This window comes from Kogia breviceps, chromosome 16 (assembly GCF_026419965.1).
Source record: "Kogia breviceps isolate mKogBre1 chromosome 16, mKogBre1 haplotype 1, whole genome shotgun sequence".
NCBI lineage: Eukaryota > Metazoa > Chordata > Mammalia > Artiodactyla > Physeteridae > Kogia > Kogia breviceps.
The window spans coordinates 13,619,115-13,642,582 of NC_081325.1; the positions used below are offsets into that span (position 1 = coordinate 13,619,115).

The following is a 23,468-nucleotide window of genomic DNA, read 5'->3' on the forward strand; positions in this document are numbered from 1 at the left end:
CTGGGCTTAACTTGCCACTGACTCCCAAAGGGGAAGGAAAATCATATTTTAGATTTCAGTGTTTAAAATCTGAACAATTCAGGTACATTCAAAACACTGAGCCAATAACATTTCAAAGGCAGCCTGATACAAAACCCTAAATGATATTCAATTTAGTCATACTGTTTTATGTTTTAGTTAAACAATATTGTTGACATATAACAGAAAAAGATTCCATGGTCATAGTGAGCCCCAGGAGACTGTAGGCTATAACTCTTGTGATACTTTAAAAATTAAAAGTTTGAAATGGGGTTGGATGGTCATGAAAGTCAGTCCTTCACATACTATGGGCAAAAAACACTCAGGCATCTCCTGAGATTCTTCCTTAAAACACAGCTAGTAGGACATGGCACCATTTTCCCTTTTTTCTTTTTCTTTTTTTTTTAAAAACATCTTTCCCTTTTTTCTTTATCCCTTCTTCGATCCTGCTGCTGAGAACATGGCTGAAGCTCTTAGCACCATCTTGGATCATGGGGACAAAGGTCACATCTTAGGGATGGTGGGATAATGAACTGGAAAGAGCCAGGGTCCCTGAGGACCTCAAGGAGTAGTTCTGGGCTTTCTATTCCCAGATCCCTATGTGAAACAGAAACAAGCTTCCATCCTGTGGGTCTTTATTATTCACTGTCAGACTCAGACACAATGCTAACAGCTACAAGCTCAGGTAATAACAATAACAACAGCTAATATTTATTGACCTCTGACTTTGTCAGATACTGTGCTGAGCACTTTATTTGCATTACCATCTTCAGGCTTCAGAACAACCTGTGATGCAGGCACTATTATTTTACAGAGGAGGAAACTATAACTCGAGGAGGTTAATTAACTGACCAAGGCAATGCAGCCAGTAAGTGGTAGAAATGGGATTCAAGCCCAGCCATCTGACTCAAGCACCCATGCTTGGGTCATTAACCATGGTGGGGAATATCTTTGTGACTATGACTCATGGTTCTTCTTTACAGTACATCTATTTCATTTCAAGCAATATTTCTTGCCTCAGTTTTTGGAACTTCCCTACTTCCAAACACCCTACCTGTTAACCATATACTTACTTTAATAGGTTACAATACTCTGTGTTATCCAAGGTTAAGGACGATGGGTGAAATTTATTCTGATGGAGCATACACATAACTGGCTTGTGCTTTGTAGCAAAAGACATAATTTCATTTTCCTAACTGCTGCATAATGGGGAAAAAAGAAGTAAAAGACAGAGACAACATCTTGAAAAATGATTCAGTAAGGAAGGATGTGGTCAGAGAACAATCTGCATTCAGTACTGTTCCAATGCAATCCTCCACAACATAATATTTAAAGTACTTTATAGGTCAGCAGCCTAAATCCTTCTTTAAAAAGAAATTGTCATTATCCCTAAAAGGAAAATACATTTACTCCATATTTAGGGTGGGTTGGTACTTAAGGTCATTTTATACAAATGGCATTTTTGTTGCTAAAGTCTAGGACAAGGAAACCCAGTTTCTATGTAGGTACTAGACATTTTTCTGGACTCAGGGTTGTTTTTTTTTTTTTTTTTTTTTTTGGTATGCGGGCCTCTCACTGACGTGGCCTCTCCCGTTGCGGAGCACAGGCTCTGGACGCGCAGGCTCAGCGGCCATGGCTCATGGGCCCAGCCGCTCCGCGGCACGTGGGATCTTCCCGGACCGGGGCACGAACCCATGTCCCCTGCATCGGCAGGTGGACTCTCAACCACTGCGCCACCAGGGAAGCCCTGGACTCAGGGTTTTTAAAGATAATTATGATATTGGAATGTCCAAAGAGAAATATGGACGAAAGAGATTGGAAATTAACCCTTTAATCTTATTCCACATGGCTAGAACTTCATATAAAATGCTAGGCTTCACAATTTAAGGCTCAGAATTTTGAGAGAGAAGGAAGTCAAGAGACCATAGTCTGGTGCCTTACATTACAGAGGGAAATTGAGGTCCAGTAAGGACCTGGTCAAGACTACACAGTAGGAAGAATGACAAGTAGAAGTCAGAACCCCAAACCCCTAATTGAGGCTCCATCCACTAGGCCATATGGCTCATGAGAGACACAGAGAGCTTGGAGAGCCTCAGAAAAGGCTGAGGGCTGGAAAATAGGGTGTAGAATGAAAGGTCAGAGGATCTGGGGTTATTTAACTTGAAAGGAAGAGACCAAAGGGATGCCTGAATAATTTCTCAGTACAAAAAAAAAACAACTTATCTCTCCTAATGAGATAGATAATAAGAGTTTTCTCAACAGTGTTGCCCATGCTGTTCTTTTTTCCTTTACTCTCCACCTACCCAAATATAACTGCCCTTCTATGTCATTAGACAAGACCTAGGTCTTTCTAAACCTTCCCCAGATGAGTCCTTTCATACTGAACTTTATCTTCTCAGGTTTCCTCCTTTAGTGCTTACGGTTGGGACCACAAAGATTGACACACACATTGTCATTATGTGTTTCACTAGGGTGTTCCTCCTTTGGAGAAATCTATTCCAGTCCTTCAACTTGTAATCCTTCTGTCATGTAACCCTCCATGGAACTTCTATCATGGTTAGGATTGACCTTAGACTAGATACTCAACACTTGTAGAATTTAATCAATCTATGGCATTGTATCAATAATTTATGTTAAATATAAAATGTATTTTTCTAATGGTGAATATTATCATTAAGTAGTATACAAAATATACTATAAACTTCCTTAAAAACAGATACATTACCTATCTGGAACATTTAAGGTCTGAAGGCAGAAGGATGCATGGATGAATTACAATCCTTTTTCAAGTCTGAGCCTTATGATTCTGTCATTATCTACATTGAATTAAAAATATATATTATAGATCTCAAATATACTTCATTAAGAGATGGACGTAGAGGTTTCGGCTATCTCTAACATTGATTCAAACCACTGCAAAGTCTAGCTGATGAATTAATTGATGAGATATGTGTCATGATTTTTCTGTGGCACATAAATAAACTGAATGGTTGATTCAATAATCATATGATTAGAATGTTCTAGTTCTATCCAAGTAATGAGAATCATACACTAAAAGCCACATATATTGCTCTGATGTTACAAAAGATGATGGATTATAGATGTGTTCACTCTTTATGACTCTATTACCTATAGTATTTATAAAATATAATTTTTTCACAAATTTTTCTGTAGACTTTTTTTTTCAATTTTCTTATTTGTACTTACACATTTACTGAAGTAAGTTATATGCTGGAGAAGACAGGATACCACTAAGTAACTGTGGCAGATGAAAAGAGAAAATCCCTTATAAGAGACCACCTTGCTACATGCTTTAAAAGATCACTCTTACAGATCTCGACTGCTGTTTTAACTAACATCACTCTAATCTCATCCTTCCAAGGGTTTTACTTTCACTATAAAACATAAGCACAGGGACTTGTCCTTTTATTAGCATGTAAATCTATTAATATAATAAACATGATATTTGGGATAATGAATTACCTGATCTCCAGTGGAGCTCATTAAACTGTTGCCTCTCAAATTGCCTTTCTAAGGGGCAGACCTCTGTAAAAAATTAATGGGAGTCATGAATTGAGTCTGTGAAATCTGTAGCATCTCCTTTCAGTAACAGCTACAAGTTTCCTATAGACAAAGATGGTATTTGGCTCACTCTGGGAGGTCTTCTTGTCTAATAATGTTAAATATAATATAATTTTAGAATAAGTAGGGCTTTTAAATGTCATTTTAAAAATGACATTTTAAATGCTTAATGAAAAGCAAGAACCTAAGTGTCTTTGTCACTTCAACATATTTCAGGATTCTACTTTGCCTGATTTAGGGTCTCTTGAAAAACAGCCATGCTTGACAGCAGGATTTGAAAGGTGGCAGTGTCTGGAATAGATAGTTCTCTCAATGCCAACATGGATCCACAGTGAAGTTAATGAAGCTGACCCTTCAGGGTCTCTCCCTTGCACAGAGCTATGAATGTCATGAGCTATGAATGTCCTAGTGTCCTAGGAGGGACCAGCAAGCAAGGTTCTAATCAGAAAGCATTCCTGTGTATTCATTTCTGGTAACTTGCCTAAAGAGATCTCTGAATCTTCAAGCCTTCCATAATTTGTTGTGATTTATTTCCTCATTTTAACGAAGATCCCTTTTATAACTTTGTATTTTTTTTTCTTAGCGGAACCCTAAAATCATGTGTTTCAGGCCCTATAAAACCTAGATCTGTCCCTGTCCAACAGCAAGAAGGATTTCATTGCAAAGGAAATTTGTTGCAAAAAATCTGTTTAGTTGACATTTTCTAAGTTTCATTAGCTTCACCAAGGCCCCCATTGTAATTTGTGTGAATATAGTTAAATGGTCTGCATAAATCATCATTTGGATATCCGGAGTTAAGGACATGAACACTAGGCCTCAGGGGCAAATGAGAGCCCTAGTTTAGATATAGCACCATGGATGCATAACAATAGGTGGATCAGTGCAACAAAAATGACCAAGAAGATCTTATTACGAGGTAGGAAACTCCTACAGGGTCTGCATGAGGTTCTGACACATCGAGTAAAAGTCAAGGGAAAAGGCATAATCTATCCTGTGTCAAACAAGAATCACTATTGAGGATGCAAAGAACAAAGAACTTCATTTGAGGTCTTAGGAATTGCAATTCAGGAGACACAGACTCTGATAAAACCGTTTAGAATGTTCTTGGAGATTAGAAAGAGTTGAGGGCTTATAAAGGCAAAAGCCACCACAAGGTTATTCAAGAACTATGACTGACTTTAATACAATAAAGGAAACATTTGACCTTAAGGGATAGGCTGTCACAAATTATTTTAGAGTAAGGGTAGGATAAGCATCTTGAGTTTCTGCAACATTGGGCAGATGTTCTAGGTGCCTATGTTAAGATAAGAAGTGGTCCAATTTCAGATTTCTCCAGGCCAAGAGGTGCTTGAGTCACATGTCTTCAGTGCCCTCCCAGCTCTATTTTAGATATGTCTCTTGTCAACACCAACTCCATTTTGATTTTCCTTTTATACCTGAAATCTCTCAGCAAAAACTGAGTTCACAGACACAGAAGATTCAGCAGTCAGTGCATACCATAACAAATAACGTGGCACAGAGATTTAAGCCAGTACGAGGAAAAAAAAAAGGTATCAAAGACTCGCAGGGCCCTCTGAACACCATGTATTCTGCTGAGCTAAGGCATCACAACTTGTATATGAATCCACTTCTGATTCACTGATACTTATCAATTATCCTGCAAGAGACGGGCTAAGAGCACATAAATGGTTGGCACCCAATTAGGAAAACATATTTCTCTCACTTTTAATTTCATGACTTAGTAACATGTCCTATACCCTAGAAAATTCACCCACATTAGTAACAAGGATATGGTAGTCCTCCACTGTAGTCAAGATGGAGTAGGTTGTTTTTAAAAACAAATTATTTTAAGGTAACTTATATCATCTGAATGAAATAAACTTTCAATATTTAAAATAAATCTTTTTCTAATATTCTCCACAAAACTTAAAAAGTCAGAAGACAGTCTCTCCTAAGATAAGAAGTACAACTGCTCAGCCCAATGGGTAAGGGCATTGATGGTGGGACATGGGGGGTGGGAAGCGGAGGCGAGGGGTGGAGACAGGGAGATAAAAGATCAAGGTTAAAGCTTGTGAGAAGACTCATTGACTTTCTCAGGAGAAACTGGCTATTAGCCAACACCTTAGGACAGCAGTACTCCAAGTATGGGCCATGGACCTCTGAGGGCCCCTGAAGCCACTTGCAGAGTATTTGGAAATTCAAAACTATTTTCATAATAATACTAAGACATTATTTGCCTTTTTTCATTGCGTTGTTTTGCATCAATGGTACAGAAGCAATGATGGGCAAAACTGTTGGTGGCTGAACACAAATCAAGGCAGTGGCCCCAAACTGTACCAGTTTCATGTACTAGTTTAATGTGAAATCAGTGTGCTACTATAATGTACATTGTACTTCACTGCCACTTACTGGTAGGAGAAAAAAAAAAAAGCCAGAGAAGAGTTTCACCTTACAATGACTGTTATTAAGTAATATAAATTATTAACTTTATTAAATGTAGGCCCTTGGAAGTACATCATTTTTTATACTCTGTATGATGAAATGGGAAGTATGCAAAAAGTACCTCTACTACATACCAAATCGAAGTATGATGGTTGTCTCAAAAAGAAGCACTTAGATGGTTGTTTGAGTTGTGAGCTAAACTAGCCACTTTTTTCACAGACTACCATTTTTTACTTGAATTGGTAAAGAATCATGTTTATTTAGACTTGGGTATTTGGCAGACATTTTCTCAACAATGAACCAATGAGACTATCACTTCAAGGAAAACAACTGACAGTTTTGTTGCCAAGGATAAAATTTAAGCTTTGCAGTGAAAATTAGAATTTTAGAAAAACTGTATCTGCCAGTGTAAGCTTTGAAGCTTTCCAATGCTCAAAGACTTTTCTGATGATTAGTAACATTAACAAATATAACATTTTACACCGTATAATGAAATATGCCAACATTTGAAAGAGCTGCGTAATTCAGTGAATCAATATTACAAATGACCAATGCATCATGTTACAAAATGCATCATATTACAAAATATATGGGTAAAATATTGATTTAAATATAAAATAAACCAATAAATTTTAATGTAACAGAATTTGAAAAGTTCATGGATATGGTTTCAGATTCCATAATGCAACTCACTTTTCAGAAACCAGCATTTGGTGTCACATCTAACAATGCCACAAACTATCTGAGAAGGTTATTAAAATACTCCATTTTCCAAGTATATATGTGGGATTTCTTAAAACATCAACCAAAACAAGACATCACAACAACTTGGCAGTAGCTTTAAAATATGTCCACAGATTCTCTGACAATCCTCCCCTCAACAGGTGAATTCTGAGGGTCAGACCTTTTTTATTGAAATATAGTTGATTTGCAATGTTGTGTTAGTGTCAGGTGTACAACAAAGTGATTTGGTTATACATGTATGTATATCTATTCTTTTTCAGATTCTTTTCCCTTATAGGTTATTGCAAAATATTGAATATAGTTATCTGTGCTATGCAGTAGGTCCTTGTTGGTTATTATTTCATATATAGTAGTGTGTATATGTTAATCCCAAACTCCTAATTTATCCCTTCCCCGCCCTTTCTCCTTTGATAACCATAAACTTGTTTTCTATGACTGTAGGTCTATTTGTTTCGTATGTAAGTTCATTTGTATCACTTTTTTTAGATTCTACATATAAGTGATATCATATGATAATATGTCTCTGGCTTACTTCACTTAGTATGATAATCTCTAGGTACATCCATGTTGCTGCAAATGGCATCACTTCATTCTTTTTTATGGCTAAGTAATATTCTATTGTGTGTGTGTGTGTGTGTGTGTATATATATATACCACACCTTCTTTATCCATTCCTCTGTCAGTGAACATTTAGGTTGCTTCCATGTCTTGGCTACTCTAAGTAGTGCTGCAATGAACATTGCGGTGGGGGGGGGGGCAGTACATGCATCTTTCTTTTCTTATTTGGCCGAGTTGGGTCTTAGTTGCAGCATGCAGGATCTTTCATTGCAGCACATGGGCTTCTCTCTAGTTGTGGTGCATGGGCTCTTTAGTTGTGGCACACGGGCTCCAGAGCACACAGGCTCAGTAGTTGCGGCGCGCAGGCTCAGTTGCCCCATGGCATGTGGGAACTTAGTTCCCTGACCAGGGATCGAACCTTCATCCCTTGCATTGGAAGGCGTATTCTTTACCACTGGACCACCAGGAAAGTCCCACAGGTATCTTTTTGAATTATGTTTTTCTCCATATATATGCCCAGGAGTGGGATTGCTAGGTCATAGGGTGGCTCAATTTTCAGTTTTTTGTTTTTTGGGGTTTTTTTTGTGGTATGTGGGCCTCTCACTGCTGTGGCCTCTCCCGTTGCGGAGCACAGGCTCCAGACGTGCAGGCTCAGTGGCCATGGCTCACGGGCCCAGCTGCTCCACGGCATGTGGGATCCTCCCGGATCAGGGCACGAACCCGTGTCCTCTGCATCGGCAGGCGGACCCCCAACCACTGTGCCACCAGGGAAACCCTAATTTTCAGTTTTTTAAGGAACCTCCATAGTGTTCTCCATAGTGGCTGTACCAATTTACATTCCCACCAACAGTGTAAGAGGGTTCCTTTTTCTCCTCACTGTCCCCAGCATTTATTATTTGTAGACTTTTTGATGATGGCCATTCTGACTGATATGAGGTGATACCTCATTGTAGTTTTGATTTGCATTTCTCTAATAATTAGCGATGTTGAGTATCTTTTCATGTGCTTTATGGCCTTCTGTATTTCTTCTTTTCTGAGGGTCAGATTTAATGACTCATTTCTAGCAAACAGAATGTAACAAAAGTGACAATGTGTGACTTACAATAGTTCATAAAGGCATTGTGGTTTTCTCCTTGCTCTCTCTCAGAAAACCTGGGGGAGGCCAGCTGCCATGCTGTGAGGACACCAAAAGATTTGAGAACTTTAGCCTTCAGTGACAGGTCAAAGGATCAAGCCAAACGTCTGCATCTTGACAATGTGAGGCAAATATTCCCTTTAGGTAACTTCGAGATTCAGCTACTGCCCAATAGAGCATCAGTCTTCTTGTGGATCGTGAATCATATATTATACCAGGATTTGGCTAAATCCAGCCCACTGTCTGCTTTTATAAATAAAGATTTATTGGAACACAGCCAGGCCTATCTGTTTACATATGGTCTATGGCTGTTTACAATAGCAGAGGTGAAGTTGTCACAAAAACTCTACAGCATACAACCTGAAAAGCTTAAAATAGGTACTATTTGGCCATTTACAGAATAAGTTTGCTTACACTGATGTGCTTTGATTTGCTCTGTTTGTGCAGTTTGTACTCATTTTTTCCCAATGAAATTTCAAGGTATGGCTTTTTCTAGGGATCAGAAACTTTCTCCTCTCTCCCTCTTATCCTTGTCTAACCAACACCACAGATGAGTAACTGATCAATGCCGGAGGGTGGTTGGTTAATATTCCAAATGCCATTACATTGAGGGTTAGTTTTCAATTTGTAAATTTTGAGGGTTCACAAACATTCAGTCTATAGCAGTAATCAAGGAAGTTTTAATACCATATAAATTTGCTTCCCACCATCATCCATCTAAAAATACATAAAAGTGCTTTTTAAATTGACAGTTTACATTTTCCTTTCTATTTGAACCTGTACTTCCAGTCCACATATCCTCCCTGGCAACTAAATTTTATATTGTATTTTTGTACTCACAAGTTTTGTATTTATCACCTTCATTTCTCTGCAACAAATATATAGAGTTGACCCCTTGAACAACATGGGATTGAACTGCTCAGGTCCACTTATACACAGATTTTTTCAATAGTAAATATGACAATACTACAGGTTCTGGGGTTGGTAGAATCCCAGAATGTGGAACCGCAGATGTGCAGAAACAGTGGATAAGGAGGGCCAACTATAAGTTAAACTCAAATGTTTGACTGTGCAGAGGGAGGGTGCCCCTAACCCTCCCATTGTGCAAGGGTTAACTGTCTATAAACTAAAGTTTTAATGTAAGTTTACATTTTCTGTGAGCATAAGGCTCTAAGTGTTAAAAATTTTCTTCTAGATCAATTACTATTATAATTATTATTAATGTACACTTGACAAAAATTTTCATATATTAAAGCTTTTTACCAAAATATAAATTTATTTTAAAATTTTATAAATAACTATTAAACATAAAAACTAATATTTTATTGAAAGTTCTTCTCTTAATAAAGGAGGACACTTTTTTCTAACTAATTATTTCATCCATAGGTGAATTTACTTGTTTCTAGATTAAATTATACTAAATATAGGCCATCGATTATATTATTATTTTCCACAGTAAGATTTGGGATCAGTGAGGTATATGCCTTTCTCATGTGTAGTAGGAGTAAGGGTATTAGAAATGCCTGTGAGTTCTCAGGGGGATCAATTTAAGAAAAATAATCAATATGAAGTTGAAGTTTTCCTTAAAACTATCATTTGCACAAGTTCTCTCTTGGAAAGCCTTCCTGTACCTTATGGGAATCGAGTTTGAAGCTCACTGAAGTGGGGACCCGTGAAATCTCAGAGGGGTAAGGAGAGAAGTGAGGACAAGAGTGAATGATGGACAATCACAAGAGGTAGTCACAATAACTGAAAAGGAAAGAAAAGAACAGAAAAAGGAATAGTAATAAATTAAAAAGCAGGATGTCATTAGATTTAGTTCATACTTATTCAAGTACCAGAATTCAAAAATCATGTGGCTCTAAGAGGACATTAAGAAATTTAAGAAATGTATACTGCCTATTTTTAGGGAAATATGGGCTCCCTTCTCCTCCTCCTTCCCCCAAATATGGTATATACATAGAGGAAAAATAAATCACATTCTGTGGAAAAAAAAAAAAAGAGTGGATGATCAATTGTGAAAAGCTGTAGGGCCACTGGTTTGGAGAATTGGTTAAGTGGAAGTTCATGGTGAAGTAGGATAAGGAAAACCAAGAGAAAGACAGCAAGAGAATGGGAAATAAAATTTGTTTTAAGAAAAAAAGGAGAGAAAACGAGCAAGGCAAGATGGGAGTGTTTACACACTGTTATGGGGGGACAAGGGGGAAGCACCAGGACAACAGCATGTCCAGGAAGGTCTGTTTTCTCAGATATCTTCATGATGACCATCTACTCCAGCTCAAGTCTGTCTTGATCACGACTGTGGACAAGTTCCTGGCACACGGGAGGCGCTCAAAAAAGATGTGTTGACTAATGGAACGTATTTATGAAATTTAGACTGCAAGGCACTATTCAGGGAAAGATTTCTCTACCTATCTGCCTTGACTATCAATGCAAGAAGTGAAAATACAATTACTATATTTATAGTTTTGGAGCAACTCTTCCCAATTTTTGTAACATGTGCTTTGTATAGCAATACCTTCTGGGGGGTTTCTAAAAGACATTTTTAACATATGAAAATTACAGCCCACTCTGCAATAGTAGCCCTATTGGGTGTGCTGCTCTTCACTCCCCTTCCCCTGCAGGGTTTGTGGAAATGTCATGCTTTCCTATTCTGCACACATAATACTCTGCTCATATTTATTGTGCTGAAAGAATCAGATCCAATTCTGTTTTCTTCTCTTTTTGACTTTACAGCACATTTGCTCAAGATGCATATTTTCCCAGGCTGCTGATTGCTGATTTGTTTTCACCTGGATGTCTGGGGAGGTGGTGCCCATACACCAACTCTCCACTTGACAGTCAACACCACTCACAGCCACTGCTCACATCACTCACACCACTGCTGATGAGGATTCCTCCGAGTAAAGCCACAAAATAAGGCAAAGAATAGAGCAGACGTGTTTGGCTCAGAACCATTTCAGTAACAATTTTCTATTTTCGTGCAGATGATCAACTCTAGTATTGTTAAACTATTATACTTCTGGGTTTTTAACTGTTTTTCCACAAGAGTAAGTATACTTTCATCACCTGAAGGCTCATGCCTAAGTGGATTTTCCCAACAGTATTTGAGGGTTGGACTGAGGCATGGGTAGCAAAGCTATTGTCAGACACTGGGAATTCCCAGTGACAGACACTATGGGATAGAATTCAGCCCAAATATTTCAAACCCCTTTAGCTCCCTCCCTTCACCCTCCCTCCCAACCCTATTTCTTGCTAATTCTTTCAAAATGAGCTTTTCTATCCTAACAGCCCAAGTTGCCCTTTAGCTGTTATGAAATTACAAACCACGTCAAGGCAAACCCATCTCTGAGAAGTACCTAAGAGGCACGTTATGAACTGCAAAGCTCCCATGGAGCAATTTAAAATGATGAATATCCTTTTCAAACATCCTTTTCAAAATTGCACATGGACTTCAGCCAGTCACACGACAGAGATGTGGAGGATGCATTCAACTCCCCATCTGCTTTTCACATTGCTCATCACTGATTTATAACCCACAGTAAGTCACTTGGCCACACAAACATAGCTGATGGGCAAACGCAGCCTCCAGCATCTAAGAAAGAAAAGATGGGTCCCTAGCTTTAATATTTTTCTCGTACCTGCACCCTGATGTGACTCACTGCTACTCCGAGAGGAGTTCTACCCACTAGTCTCAGAAGAAGAAAAACACCAAACCCTGAGGTACATTTTAGACTTTGAGAAAATAAATAAAGCTCTGTACGGATAACTTCAGACCTCTGCTTTCATTAAAGCAGCTTCAGTGCATCTTCTCTCCCTTCAAACACAGCAGCATGCGTAAATTCGTTCCTTCCTGTGTCAAGCCTTATTAACAGAATCACTTTTTTTTTTCTAGAATGTGTACCATTTACTAACTAGGTGAGACACATAGATATTTCTTTTTGCACAGGCCATGAGAGGGCACTGTTTGTCGCAGGAGATAAAGTGAAGCCTGCGGCAATGAATGCAAGTAACCCCAAGGCACGACTAATGTAATTTCTGAGCAGAATCTCAAAGCGGGCAGACAAGACGACCATCTTACTCTCCACTTTAGCCCAGCCCCACCTCCTGTAAGAGCTGAAGGGTAAAAGAAATTATGCAAGGTCGAACTCCGGGGCCTCAGAAGGCAGATTGTGACATGAGAATGTTTGCTGCCATTTTGGCCGCACTGTCCCCCCCGCGCTCTTCACACTGGCTGCCCACCAGGACGTTCCCTCGTGGGAATGTCCCATTAGACAGTCCCTTAGAATGTCCCTGGGACCTCTCACCGCCGTTTTCTATTATCTACTCCCCACCCTCCCCTCCCTTGTGTCTGATTATTCTGCCCTATAACCAGCTCATCTCCTAAGTATCAGACCTCTAAGAGTTCAAATTTAAGAATGAACTCATTTAATCTGCTCAGGTGCTAATGGCTAATGCAGAGAAAAACATCTCTGGCTCTTCTTTCCCTCCAGGTAATAGAGTACATTTTAAACAGGGACGTCTTATAAACCATTATTTTCCAGCGCAGAGGAAGGGTTCTGCTGCTGGGAAACTTCAAGGAAGATAGGAAAAGAAAGGACATCTTTGGTGAGGCAGGTCAGTGACTTCTGAGATATACTATTTGACAGCTGTTTCCTGTGTCCTGGTCATAGCATCACTGTAGCTTTGGGACCCTTTGGTCATATGGAATAGTGTTATCCTGGTTACCTCAAATAATAGGCAAGTTATTGTAAGGATATACATTGAAATGAGAACCTGGAATTTCAAGGGAACCCAAGAATAGCTATGGCTAATTAGTTTCATAGAAATGGAAATGCAGTTTGGAAAATGGAAAATAGTTCAAATTCAAGGAAAATCTAGAGCTTGGAGAGCAGGGGTTCATCCATTCCCTCACCATCATGGGGACTTAATGCCTCTGGCTTCTGCTTCCTTGCAGCTGTCAGCCAACCACCTCTTCCTCTCCTGTGCATGTGCTTTGACATCTGCTAGATCACAACTTTTGCTTATTCATAACTCCTGCTTACTCACAATTTCAGCCTACACATAGCCCCTGGGCGTGTGCTTTTAGCTTCTGTTCTGGATTCTAACTGACCCACTCACATATTTCCAGTTTGAATGTCCTAGAAGAAGTTACCCGGATCAGTTTATTAGCATTGTGCTTGTTGAGGCAGAGCCTTTGTACCAGGCCTCAGCCAAAACACTCCTATTTGCTACGAATCAGTTTGGCTGGTTTAAGGGGAAAAAAAATTATTGAAAGGATATTGGATTTTCAGAGAGAGGCTCAGAAAATGAACAGAAACAAAGGGAGGCTGAGAAGCCAGAATCACAGCCAAATCATACCTCCAAATTAGCTGAGAGCAGACACTACTGCCATCACCGAAGAGGAGGAGCTGTAACTTGTAACTGACACCTGGGCACTGGAAATCAGATCTCACTGCTTGTCCCCCTGCCCTTGCTGGCCCTGGAAACTGGACATTGTTGCAATCACTGCCAGAAAGAGCCCTCCTCATCTCAATTCCCTTGTGTGACCAAGTCCCAATTCCAGGTCTAAGGAAGGTATATTTGATTGGCCAAGTCTAGGTCACATACTCTCACCCCAGCTGCATAGGGGTTGGGTGATGAGAGAGCAGGAAAGAGTATACGGCCTCTCAGGCTTCATCAGTGGGAGATGGGCTCTGCCTCTCACCAAGTCTCAAACAGTGGCTAGATGATGGGCACCTAAGAAAAAAACGTGGACACCCATCACACGAAGCAGAGTAAGTGAGCTCTGCTCAGGGGAGCAGAACAGCACTCTTCATTCAGCAGGGGGCTGTGGGCAAGGAGGGCCTTTTGACTGGCCAGTGCAAGACAATCTCATGACCAAAAAAGCACAGGGGATTCTTTCACGCGCACTGTTTGAAGCCTCACAAGGCACACTTATATTCAAAGTAGGTGTTTATAGGTCTGTGTGCCTGGTTGGTGTGTAAGCATTTTAGGGCAGAGACTCTGTCTTCTTTATTTTTATCTCCCTAGTGCCTGGGGCACTGCTTGGCATATAGCAGATGCTCCAAAAATGTCTGACAAATTTAATAAGACTGTGGTACAGGAATTTTTCCATAGCATTAGATAACACAAATTTCTCCATGCTTTTGGGAAGACCATGATTTAAACAAGAAGGACTATTGAAACATCATGAAAAGGAAAAAAAAAGTAAGAATTTTTATGACCCACACTCTCCTCCAAGTTACCAGTTCCTTCACAGGGCATAGATCTCTGAAATTGTGGCAGATGGAAAGTGGGAACTGCTTGAAAAAAGAGACATGGAGGCATGAGAGAGAGGACGGAGTTTGGGAAGGAATCATTAAAAGAGGGGGCAGAGGGGCTTCCCTGGTGGCGCAGTGGTTAAGAATCTGCCTGCCAATGCAAGGGACATGGGTTCGATCCCCGGTCCGGGAAGATCCCACATGCCGTAGAGCAACTAAGCCTGTGTGCCACAACTACTGAGCCTGCGCTCTAGAGCCCGCAAGTCACAACTACTGAAGCCCGCATGCCTAGAGCCCACGTTCCACAACAAGAGAAGCCACCGCAATGAGAAGCCCGCTCGCCGCAACTAGAGAAAGCCTGCATGCAACAATGAAGACCCAACGCAGCCAAAAATATAAATAAATAAATAAATAAATATTTAAAAAGCGGGGGGGGGGGGCAAAGATGAAGGAATCAAGGAAAGGGATCAGAGAGTCCAGGGAGTATTAGAAATAGAATGTAAGTTTCCTAATAACCTAGAAGGAAGTTAGAGAACAGACAAAGTAATTCTGAATGCTGCTTTGATGGCAGCAAGGAAGAAAAGATGGAGCTAATATTTTTAAGCACTTATTATGTGCAAGACAATTGCTAGGAATGGGGTGTGTGTGTGTGTGTGTGCGTGTGTGTGTGTGTGTTTAACTCTCACAACAACCTAATAATGTGGACACTATTATTTCCATCTTATAGATAAGGAAAATGAGGCTTAGAGAAGTTAAGTGATTGGCTTAAGTCACAGAGATAATAAATGACAGCATCAGAATTTAATGACTCTCCATCTGATTCCAAATTCCACACTTTTTTTTTTTTCACCAATCAATCTCTCTCTGAATAAGACAGAAAAGGGTTGGGGGAAAGATGGGATGATCATGCTTGCTAGAAGCTTGGAACTATGTCTCTAAACTGTGCCTCCAAACTCCCAGGACCTTGAGTGGTGCCTGACCTACTTTAGAAGACTTTCTATGGAAGCAAATTTGACAATTAAAATTTTTTAGATCATTTGTACATGAAATTAAAAAAAATAAAGACACGGGAAGCTTTGCCTCCCTATCAATTTTGAAATAGCTTGTGGCAATTTGTTACAGCAGCCCTAAGAAACCAAGTTCAAGACATACCAAGAAAACCCTTAGAGATTATTTATTTATTACTTACTTTGTATTGAAATGCAATTGGTATATAGCAAAGCAATGATTTCATGGATATCACTGCTTATGATGAGTCTAAGTAAAAATCTAAGTACCTAACAGAGCAGGTGGTAGATGGATATAATAAAATTCATGAAAGTGGCATGTGAACGGGTAAAGTTTAGGGTACAAATGCAAGTGTGTTAGGAGAGAAGCAGGTCTCAGAATCTGCCCTTTGGACAATGCAGCTCATTCCAGCATCCTGCATTTTAGATCCTATACAGAAAAGGTTGACACACAGACAATTTTCCTGGAGAAGGAAAGGGGAGAGATAGAGCCTTTGCTCACTTACCAAAGGGGTGTCAGAGTTAAGCCTGCCACCCCCATCCATCTCTACCTGGAGAACCACCGAACATAGGCACAGCTACCATGATCCCAGGAGCTGGGCACTGGTAGGTGGTAGTATTTGTGCAAATTTATATGTTCACTGAGACTTGAGCAGCATTTTAAAATATTGATTTGTATGATTTGCTTTCCTGGCCACAGGGGGATGATGTCAGGGTGAATGCAGCAGGACAGGCAGGCAGGGACTGGAGGAGAAGGTGGCCACACCAACACCTCCCAGGGCTCAGCCCTTCGCAGGCCATAGAGCCACCTGGATTGTTGACTGACAAAGTGGAAGAGACTTCGGATATCAAATAATCCACGCCTCTCACTTTCCGGTTGAAAAACAGGAATCCAGAATCGCTGGATTCCTGTTTTTCAGAATCGCTGGGTCAAGGTCATAGGGCTGACTAGTAACTGGAGTTAGTCATATCAGTTAAAGGCTCCCTTTCCAGAGTTCTTTTAAGAAGTATGATTCTCTCTAAGCCAGTGACCCAACAGGGAGTTTTATGATTGCCTGTCTCCCTGGCAGTGAGAGAAACTGCAATCCTACTCAGCTCATCTGATGATCAGGCAGAGGATTCAGAGGGGAAAGAAGAGAAACGCCGAAGGAGAGACGTCTGAGGCGAGGCCCACAGGACCGGGCGAGGGTCCCAGACAGCTCAGAGCTGGGCTTGCTGTGATGCACCTGGACTCCTGGTTTGGACGGGGTGCTGCGCGGACTCATAAAAGATAAGAGGAGAAGAAACTTGGCAGGAAGTAGATGCTTTTGCCTGCAGAGAGAGGTCCTTGAGTCCCCAAGGAAACTGCGTCCTCTCCCTCAATACACACGCGCGCACAAAAGTTGAGGGCATCACACCTGCCTTCCCCAGATGGGGCTCCCTGCGCAAACGCCTCCTCCTCCTCCAGGATTTTCCAGCGCCGGCGCAAGCTCCTCCCTCGCCCGAGCGGGGCTCCAGTCCTAGCCCCAAGCGCCCGCCCGAGCGGCGGCTGGGGGGCGGCGGGGAGTGGGTCCCGCTCGCCGTCATTGGCTGCGCGGCTGGGGGCGGAAGGAAGACTTTGGCTGCGCCCGCCGCCCCAGTGAGCCCCACATTCCCGCGGACGGCTTCGCGGGCGCGGATCGGCGGGACCCGGGCGCCCGCGAGGAGGTCGGCGCAGCACGGTCCCACCCCGAGCGCGGGAGCCGGCGGAGCAGATCAGCGCGTCCCTATCGGCAGGTCAGTGAGGGGCTCCCGACGCCGCCCGTGAGCAGTCGCAGGGGAGTGGGCGCCGGGGACGCCCCGGAAGGGGGCTCGCCCTCTGCCACGGGCGCCCTGTCTCCTCCCCTGGGGCGGCCTCGGGTCGCGGAGGCTCCGCTCCCTCCTGAGCCGCCTAGCAAACTCTCCCCGGCTCTCAGCGGTTTGGCTCCTTGCTCTGGACACCCCTTAATCTTCCCCTTCGTGCCGGCTACGTCCTTACTGCCGGCTAGCAGCCTCCGCTGCCCGGCTCTCCCTGTTCTCGGGGTGACTTCATGGGGCTATAGTAGGACGCAATGTCCTTGGTCCCGGGATGACCCGCTTCTGTCCCGGACGCAGGGAGCCGAGGAGGTCTGCCCTCGCGTCTGCCGCTGCAAGGGTTGATTGATTTCCCTGTGCAAGTGCAGACAGTTCTGCACTTTGCGGAGCGTGTCTCTAGGTGCATTCTGATTATTCCTGCCTTTGTGGTGTGTGCGGTCACGCTTGTGTTTGGCGCCTACCTGGATTTCTGGGGTCATCCGTCCCTTCCTGGGGACTCGCTGCGCACACACTGACAGCCTCTTTGTACCTTACCTTGCTCGCGTGAGTCTTTTCACCTGTCTCCGGCGGCGGCTCCAAACCCGGTTAAGTTCTACCTGGCGCAGAACATCCTGGCGTTCCCCAGCCGTGGTTTCCCGAGCTCTTGGTTGTAGGAAAATGCACCGGCTACCTTTCCCTTTTCCCTGATGAGACGCTGGAATCCTGCGTTTCCCTGCTGAGGTGCAGGCATCATGGGCAAATTGTTTGAGTTCTAATTGAGGAGGGAGGTGTGTAATGTGCCGTCCTGCGGGGAGTAGAAGGACCCCTTCATTCACAGAAACATCTTGTTGAGTACCAGACCAGGTTAGCGGGCTGCACCTGCTCGCTTTCCACCACCAGACGCCTGGGGCCCCGTTGGTCCCGGGTTTGGTGTCAGACTCCAGAGACAGGGTCCGTTTCCTATTGTCCTTCGTTTCCTCTGCCCGTTAAATTTCCTTCGGAAAATTCTCTGCTGAAGTATTAAGCACTTGGGTGGTTCTTTGCGGGGGATAATGGGATCCGATGGCTGCATGACGTCTCAAAGCCATTGCATTTGGTTCAGTCCAGACTCCAGGTGCAAAGGGCGGGAAATAGGCAGCGATTACGTCCTGGGCAGTCCCAGGCCGACCCGAGGGACCATGCCCCAAGATCTTTCTTCTCAGGTGCTTTTCACTTTAGATTTTTCAGATTCATTGTCACACAACTGCCTATCAACGGGAGAAGAGTCAAGATAAGCAATACTCTTCTTCAAAGGTTTACCTCATAATGCGGTCTTGCAGCCCAATGCATCCTTTAAAAAAAAAAGAAAAAAAAAGCAGTATTTAGCCTGTGTTTTAGCTTATTCGTGATCTAGCTCCTAGACATGCTTAAATATATTTTGTGACTAAACTGCTTTATTTTGCTAAGTATAAAGGCATTTTGCCCCACTCTCACCCCCTGCCACTTACACCCTTTATAATCAGCACGTAGCTCATAGGTAACGTGAATGGGCTCTTGAAGCGTGTGTTAGTGAGACTGTCTCGCATTGACACCACCCCACAGAGCACGTCCCAGTCACCCTCAAATGCTGGGCATTGTGGGGATGGGGAACCATTTGCCAACCTCAGAAGTATTCTGGGAATAGTGAGTTCCAGAAAATGGGTGGGGTATTCCATTTTTGTGTTTGTGTTGAAGTTTATTATTTATTTGACTTATTATTATTATTATTATTATTATTTTTACTATTTTTGATTCCTCTACATAAGGCAAAGTGCTTGAAGAGCTCACCACACACACATTTACGGTTCTCATTAAAGAAGCCTCACGTAAGGTAAGATCCATTCTGTTCTCCCTGCTGTTGATTACTTCAATTCAACAGATTTTACTGGATGTCTGTGATATAAAGAGATAAAAAACGGTATGCTGGTGTGTGGCTTCAAATCTATCAGAAGGTTTATTTGCAGGCTTCCTTAGTTTCTTTTTTATTTTTATTTTTTAATGAGGGCAGATGAAAGATGACAGAGCTGATTGGTGAGAATGATTAATCACACTAATCATTAAGTAAACTTGGAGTCATACATTTTTTCTAAGAATGAAAGATTAAGCCATCACAGGCAAAAATCTCTGATTTGGCCTCTACTCTAGATCAAGCCTCAGCCCATTTGATAATATTTCTTCTCTGGGCTTACTCTTCTCCCTGTGCTTGTATAGTTTGTAGAATTTATATTTAACTGTTTTATATTTAAATATTTTTTAAGATTAACTTAGTTATTAGGGAAAAGCAAAAAGTAAAATTATGGCTGAAGTTTTATGTTTTGCTCATTTGAGTTTTTTAAATAGTAATTTAAGAACTTGGAAAATTATGAAAAGCCTTTGACATCAGGCACTGTTGTAGGTCCCACTTGCCTGGCTCCTGGCACCCATGAACCATTCAGTAAACATTTTTTAAATGAAACTAGAAGCCAAAAAGTAGTGTGGCAGAAGAATTTTCTTCAAATAGATATATACGGAACATATTGTATAATTACACTACTACATCAATACAAAGCATCACAGACTTAACTTTTACAGACTATTTCATTATTGTTCATAATGACAACTAAAAAAACAATAAAGCCTTCAAGTTAGTTAATGGAATTAGGGAACCCAACAGACAGGAAGCTCAAATTAAGTGCCTGGGTTGGCAGGATTCCTTTTAGCTAACAGATGTACCTACAGAAATCAAGCCGGAGGCTTAGATTCAGTAGTCCATGATACCCATGTGCGGACTAGCCTTTGATGCAGAACTGGAAAGTCCATCTGTGCATCCACTGGTCTTTGCAGGTCCAGGGTAGCAGGCTACCGAGCCACATTCTAGGACCTTGTCACCTCTGATTCTAATTTGTGGCAGATGTCTCTGTGGGAGAGAGTGCTCTGAGATGCTCAGTCACGTGACACAGAACGCCTTCTTCAAGAGTTCCTTATGAATAGAATCCATGCTCGCACTTGCATTACCAGGAAATAGTTATTCTTTAGTCTACACTAAGTTTTGGCAACAACAACCACAAAAAAATGGAGATTCTGAGTAGTCAAGTAGCCATATACAATTTAACAGTATCCCTAAACACGACATGGCACAATCCAGCCAGAACAGTGACAATATTTCAATCCTCTGAATTCATATCAGGAGCAGGATAGACTGTCATTAATATTTCCTGAGTTCTTAACTTTTAAATTATTATTTATTAAGTTGTATTAAGATGGGAGATCAGTCGGTCCAGACTTATGATTTGTATTATGGGCTTGAATGTTGATGCTGATGCTGTTACAGGCAACAGTGAACAAGTCTGGAAATTGTTAGCCTATAACAGTTGTTAAAAAGCATGACTTAAGGGGCTTCCCTGGTGGCGCAGTGGTTGAGAATCCGCCTGCCGATGCAGGGGACGCGGGTTCATGCCCCGGTCCGGGAAGATCCCACGTGCCGCGGAGCGGCTGGGCCCGTGAGCCATGGCCGCTGAGCCTGTGCGTCCGGAGCCTGTGCTCCGCAACGGGAGAGGCCACAGCACAGTGAGAGGCCCGCGTACCGCAAAAAAAAAAAAAAAAAAAAAAAAAAAATTTCAGACTCAGAAAGACAGGAAGATGACTTAACCATAGTTAAAATACTAAAGTAATTCATTCAGGGAACATTTAACATATAGATTCCCTCCCCAGGGGTAGCCAAGACAGCAGCCTTCCTGATTCATTTGTCACAGTAGTCTAGTACTGATCAACAATGCCTGGCTATCTATCAACTGTTGCCAATTAAGCTGGTTTGGTTCTTCCTCACTTTCAATTTTCCTATGACCAGGATTATAGCAGAGGGATTTATCTTCTCATTTCTTAAATGGAACATTCAGAACATGCTGTAAAATGCAACTGTAACAGAAAGTGCAGCCAAGTCCTATTGGGCAGGTTGACTTACTGGCCTCAGCCTGAGAGTCTTCAACTTTGAAATAAAAGGTACATATGAATCATTTCAAAGGCTTGTGTTAAGTGTATACATTACAAAAAAAGAAGGAAGAGGAGGAAGAGAAAGAGTTCCAGGCTCAAAAATCAGTTATGTTTTCACTGCATAAGCTATAATTAAATTTTATTTCTATTTCTTAATGAAAATACCCATATTGTTTTTCTGATTAAAATTCACTTCATATTCTTTGTACCAACATTCAAATACAGACATACACAAAATAGAATATGAACATACCCATAATATCACCCGCTAACAAATCATATGTTAACAGCTTGGTGCATAACCTCTCATTTCCTTTAGTTTAGTTTAGTCTGGTTTGGTTTGGTTTTGCATGCCTCTAATATTGTGGACGCATGTGGCCTACTAGCAGTGGCCGTGCTACTAGTTTTTTTTTTTACAAAAACAGAATCATACTATGCACGAGTCTGAAGCTTACTTTTTGACTCTGCCATACATCTTTCCATGCTAGAACATATAATCCTTTTGATTACACCAGAATCCTCCATTTGTATGACTCTTCCATCATTCATTTAACGAATCCTTGACTCATGGTCATCTTGGTAGCTCCAATGTTTAGCTACAGCGTACATCTTTGTGCATGTGCATCTTAAATTTGTCTGATTTTTTCCCATAGGGTAAATTATCAGAATTCATTATTTATATTATTAGCCTATATGCCATATATTTTTGAGTAAAAAAGGCAGCACTCAATAATTCATCCAACAAGCAGTAGATATTCCCCACTGCGACCCAGAGTGTCTTCTATATGCCCAACATTATTTTTTGCACTTAAAAAACAATTTTTATTGCTGTTTAACATTCATAGAGAAAACACACAAGTCATAAGTACATAATTTATGATTTATGTGTTCAACTTGAACACACTCATATAAATGGAATCCAGGGCAAAAAATAAAATATTTACCAATCCCCTCCTTTGTGCTTTTCACGTGCCTTGGCAACCAATTGATTATTCTAACAATTACTCACGAGAAAGTCCTTCGTGAGTTTGTTGACCTTGATTTTCATAGTCAAGTGCTAAATTATGGGAACTATGCCTTTAAGATTGACAGTGGAATACTGACTGATGCTTCTCAGACCTTCAAGGACTCTTTGTCAACAAAGTTGGCCTGGTTCAGCTGAATTAGTTTCCAAGATCCTTCATTCTGTCCTCTTATCACTTTATCATCCCTAGCAATTTTGGTCTTATATTTATCCATTCGATCCTGCTTGGCTCATATTTGGATTGATATGATAAATTAAACTTTCAATAACAAAAGAAACTGAGTAACTTGTTTTTCATTTGATTTCCTCTTGTTGGCCCCCCAGCTCAGATGAGTATAGATGGATTTAGAGTTGGAAAAGGAATCCTGGGCTCTCAGTTTGTAGTTTCTGTCTCCAGCTGTCTCCTCTGCCGTCCTTTGTCTTAAGGAGTACAAATAATGACCTTCACAATTTACTTAACTTTTGGAGACCTCAGTTTCTTGATTTTTTAAGGACTTCCAGCTCCTCGATTCTATGAAAAACATTTTCCTTTAATGTTGTGGTTGTTGTTTCTTGTTTGGTTTTTGTTTTGGTATTGTTAGATTTGTTTCTTCATAGAGGAAAGTTAATATTGAGTGACCATAAGGAGAGACAGAATGAGTTCGATACATGAAAAGTGTTCTAAGTTAGTTCCACAATGAATGAGAAGAGAAAATATTTGCTTCTTTTCTGCCCACGTGTTTTCATTCCTTGTGTTATTTTTCTAAGAAGCTGAGGTCTGGACCAGTGTCCTAGCACAACGCTGCTGATGCTGATCACTCTCAGGCTGAGCACAATACTGAGCACTGCTCACATCACCGTGGCTATGATCTAGATGAAGTGCTACTCAAAGCACAGTTCACGCACCGGTTTCACCACGAGAGATGGAACTTGAGTCA

The 23,468-nt window shown here is 41.3% G+C and overlaps 1 protein-coding gene across 1 annotated transcript in view; it reads right to left on the reverse strand.

Annotated features, from left to right (window-relative positions):
• Positions 1 to 23,468, reverse strand: part of SPART (spartin) — a 378,687-nt gene that overhangs the window by 255,294 nt on the left and 99,925 nt on the right. The window contains exon 2 of the mRNA XM_067016746.1: positions 18,096 to 18,870. The gene's annotated coding sequence lies outside the window, so the exon portion shown is untranslated. The remainder of the gene's footprint in view (positions 1 to 18,095; positions 18,871 to 23,468) is intronic.